Below are 4,823 nucleotides of genomic sequence, written 5' to 3'. Positions count from 1 at the left end.
ATAATTACTATATTAAAAGTCGTGGATTCTTAGGGCAGCAGCGCTTATCAGAGTTACAAGCCTCGATCACCTCAGATGATTTATAAACATGTTTGTAAACCCTAGAAAATCTGGTTGGTCCTGGATGAACTTCCACTTGAAGCCAGAACAAAGGAAAAACAACCTTTCTCCAGCTGATTCTGACGTGTACTCTAAATTTTGAAGCAGTGGTGTAAATGATTATTAGGAGGAATAAAAATGTCAGTGCCTTTGAGAGAAGCTGTCTTTTTTGTGATTTCCTTGTGAGCATTCAGAGGTCAAATATGTTACAAAAACATGATATGCCTCAGTAGCCACATCGTGACTCCTAGACCTCGGCCAGCTTCAGGAAAGTGGTTTTCATTCTTGTAAACAAGAAAGTGTGTTATGTCCAGCTGGGGTGATAGGCTTGTCTTCTCATTCTATCCTTCCTCCAAAGACGAGCAGCGGCTTAGGGGTAGAAATCAGCCCTTCCTTTTGGGCACAGGTGTGATGGGGGAGCCCAGGGAGTCAGGAACAGGCAGGTTTCAAACTTCCGGCTTCACCTCATGAGTCATTTATGCAGAAAATGAAACTTACCATATGAAAGTATATGTCCACAGTTTTGCTTCTTTCTTCTACACTCTCTGATGTAAAACAGGATTTTATGTGACCAGTAACTGGCCCCCAATATAAAACACATCCCAACATAACAAGCTGAAAAGCCCAGAAACATCCAAAATAACTGCTCTGTAGGAGAGCGTTTCTGCTCGAGCATCTGCAGTTCCTGTCTAGATAATTGGACTTTTGTGATCAAAAGCAGTTTCTTCCCCACGGACCTGGATTATATAACTTCGGATTGTAGAGTAATAAAAAAATAAGAAAGAAGCTAAAATTCCCACTCTCCAGTGGTGCGATGCCCTTGGAGAGGGAGAAAAAATGGCACCGTGGCCTTGACCCCAATCATTCTGCTTTTAGTCAGTTTTATGTGTTCTAGTTTAAACAAAAAGTGTAAGGACTTCTTATTGTATATATTTAGAGAGTCGAAGACGTAAAGCAAACGTGGCTGAATGTTTACAATTGATGATTCTAGGTAAAGGGCCTGGGTATCACTTAGAATCACAAATTGTACTACACTTATAACTTTATGTGGGTTTGAAAAGTTTCGAAATGGTGGCGGAAAAAGTAGAATAAGCATTATAGTAAATTCTTGTTTCTGATAATCTTGACTATATACCCAGAGATTTTTTTTTTAATCTCAAATATAGAAATATGCATTGTGGCTTTAGATAAAATGTATGTGGCAGCAGTATACGTGGACTTTTAGAAATATTGTATCTCAAATATCTTAGATGCAGAATGGCCTTATGGCCTTATGTTCAGTGAAAAGCTTGATATCAAAGATGCACATGAAAGATTTGAACAAAATTGGTTCATGGAAACATTAAAAAGGCTCCTGCTGTTAATAATAAATGAACAAATCATGTTCAAATGTCCTGAGTATAGAATGAAGTTCCATCTTTCATTCAACTTGGCAAATAATTACACTTGATTATAATTTTTTTATGAAAGTATTTAAATACTTTCTGACTACTGTCAGTATATATCAGAGTATGACTAAGTTTAAAAACAACAAAAATTTCAGCCTAATTCATAAATCATTATCTCTTTTAGGTAATCATGAAGAGAAATCAAGACCCTGGGTATCTGATGATTATGTTAGTTAAGTAACCACTCAGATTTGGTCATTCTAGTTCACCCCTCCTAAGACCCATGTTTTAGAGAAAATTCTCCAAAATTACAAAAACTATTAAAAGCTTGCTTTTTGATAAAATTAACAATTGCTTAAAAACTATTCTCTACTCTTATAACCCAGCGTTATTATGTCCCATCTTGCAGATGAAGAAACGTCTAGTCAGTTTAACGTAGTTGTGTACGATCTCAAAGCTAGAATGTGACGGTCACCAAAACTCACAGCTTTGTCACATCTTCCCAGTTGCTCTCAGTGTGGCAGGAGCTTGGAGTTGTCCTAAGCAGACCATTTCGAAATTCCCTTTTCCTCTCTTGGCTAACTCCTACTCGGTTTCAGTTTTTCTGAGGGTATGCAATCATTTCTTCTCCAATTTTATCAGTGCTTTATCATAAAAGTTTCATTCTCATCGCAAAAGAGTATGCCTGTTATGTTTGTTTATATACTCCTCCAATGTCTTGTTCCAGAAAGAAACTCAACACATATGCCTTCATCACTTTTGAAGAAAAGAGGAAATGTCAAATGAGATCCATCAAATTAAATTCATTTGTTCATCTACTTCATCGTGTAGCTGCATGAATAAGAGAAAGAGCCAATCCGTCTGAAATCAGATTTAATGAATCAGGTGTATGAGCACCGTAAGATTACTGCACACACCGTTAAGCCTCACGAAGCTTGCAGTCTATTCTGGGAGGTAAGACAAACAGGAGACATCTCCTAGACCATAGCATAGACTCCAAGTGTAACAGCAGCTTGTGGAAATTGAAGAGCAATTTACACGTGATAACTTGATTACTCTTTGGGCATTATTTTAATGAAGGGAGGAGGCGAGAGAACTAAAGTGTTAAATCAAGCTACATCCAGAGCCTGCAATGTGCTGACCAGCTCTGCAGCCAGGCCCGGAGGACACCTGCGGAACAAAGGAAGATTTCTGCTGGGGTTGCGAACCACCCATTTCCCCACACCGTGATGGGGAAACAGGAACACAGAGTCTTGAAGTGGCGCCCTGCACAAAATAAAATCCTTCATTCTGTCTGGCTAAAACCATGGGGAACCTGTGGATTGAAGGCTGGGAACTGCCGGCAGGCCTTTCCCGCTACATAGTCTTACCTTTTCACACCACAATCTCTCCCCCTTCCTCAGTGTCTGTCCATGTCAAAGGAAACGGGTAAACGAAGTCTTTAAACTGTAGCTCATAGAAACTGAAGAATGACACATAAACCACATTCCCGACCACTCTCGGTCCCTCTCGGCACCCTTAGTCTCTCTCTTCTCTCAGCATCCTCTCCCTACGCTTTACTCTGTCTCTCTCACCGTCCTAATCTCCCTCAGGCTCTCCCACTCTGCGGAGTGTGACCCCCTCTCCAATAAACTCTCCTTGGACTCTAACTTTGGCGTGTGCATTGAATTCTTTCTACACTCTCCGCCGACAACCCTCTTCTCTGGCATTCGGCTTGGTCTCCTCCCGCTCGGGGGAATTTGCCCTGTCCTGCATCCATTTCATTGTAGAATAATTGTGTACTTGAGAAATAGTTATCATCCACTTTTACAAATGAGGGGTCCAAGCTAAGTGAAATGAAGGAGGTGCCTCGTGTCTCAGGGGTAGTGAACACTTAAACCGGACACCCACCAATTTTTCTTTGCACGGTTCGGAGAAATCTGTGGATTACAATAGTTGGGGCAGGTGCTTCGAGTAGCATCGGCTGTGAAATGACTGTTGCGATTTACGTGAGCACTGGTAGCACAGGAAGAAATCCAAGATCATAGACTAGAAGTGAGGCAGATGATGAATCAATGCGTTTCAGGTACTAAGTGAATTAGTATGCACAGCCTGAAGGGTTTGTGTTGAGAGTAATGGTGAATAATACTGTCCTGTACAAACAGCAGTCGATACTGGTTAGTGATTTGCAGTTTCCATGTGTAATATTGTGTCGATTACTGCTTCTGAATCCCTGAGATACACTGATCTATAATTTGGGCATATATAAGCAAATGATGCTGAAAAATGCTGAAGGCAGCATGATTCATAACTGATATATTTCTTAAACAATATACTTATTGAAAGCTCAGGAAAGTCTAAATGTACACTCTATATGCCCAGGTTTTTATTCTTTCTTTAGCTGAAGATGAAATATTACTATCTGAAGGGACCCGGAGTCCATGATGTGATATAAAAGAAGACAAAAATAATGTCATAGAACCTGAAAAATGATCAGCAGATCAGTGATTTATTGACAAGTCTGTTTCAGCAGAAAGTTGGCTTTAGAATCTTGGGAACCCTGGAGAAAGCTCAGCATTTCCACGTGAATAATAAGTATAAATTATAGGAAAGTTACGGTGATTTAATTCACATTATACTATTTATTCCAAAGTTTTCCACTTGCTTGAAATATTAATACTCTGAATAAAACTCAAATATCGGGCAAGGACATCCCACCTGATTCTTTATTTCTCCTTAGTGATGCACAGAAACAGCCAAAAGGTAATAAAATTTGTTTGAAAGATGGCTACTCATCAAAAATATGATAGCCAAGAAAATAAAAATTATATAAAGCACTTAGCAACTCCAAAGTGCTATAGGAATGCTAAATGATGAGGCATAGCTGGCAAGGTGGATGACTGTCATTTGATATATAAACTATATATATCTATATCTATCTATATATATACATATAAACTATATATATATAGATATACATATATATAAATTCAGGATTTATTTCATTCTTTAAAAGAGAACAAAATGGGTATAAGTAGTTAAATTCAGAGTGCTATCAAGAGAGAGAGAGAGTGTGTGTGTGTGTGTGTGTGTGTGTGTGTGTGTGTGTGTGTGTGTGTTTCTGGCTATGCCTATACTCACAGAAAAGAAACAATTCCAGTTATTTTATTTAAAAATTATATTATGAATAAAGTGGGTTATTTGAATTGAATTCAGTTCAACCGTTCTGCATTCATCATCCACTATACACCAAATGCTGTGTCTGGTAACTAGAATTAAAAAAGAAAAAAAGATTTAGACCGTAGGGGTCCTTCTCACTCTTGAGCAGGGAGACATAAATATGGGAAAATTCTAGTG

This window comes from Pteropus alecto, unplaced genomic scaffold, assembly GCF_000325575.1.
Source record: "Pteropus alecto unplaced genomic scaffold, ASM32557v1 scaffold14, whole genome shotgun sequence".
In the NCBI taxonomy this organism is placed as follows: domain Eukaryota; kingdom Metazoa; phylum Chordata; class Mammalia; order Chiroptera; family Pteropodidae; genus Pteropus; species Pteropus alecto.
Note: the sequence above shows the minus strand (reverse complement) of the source record.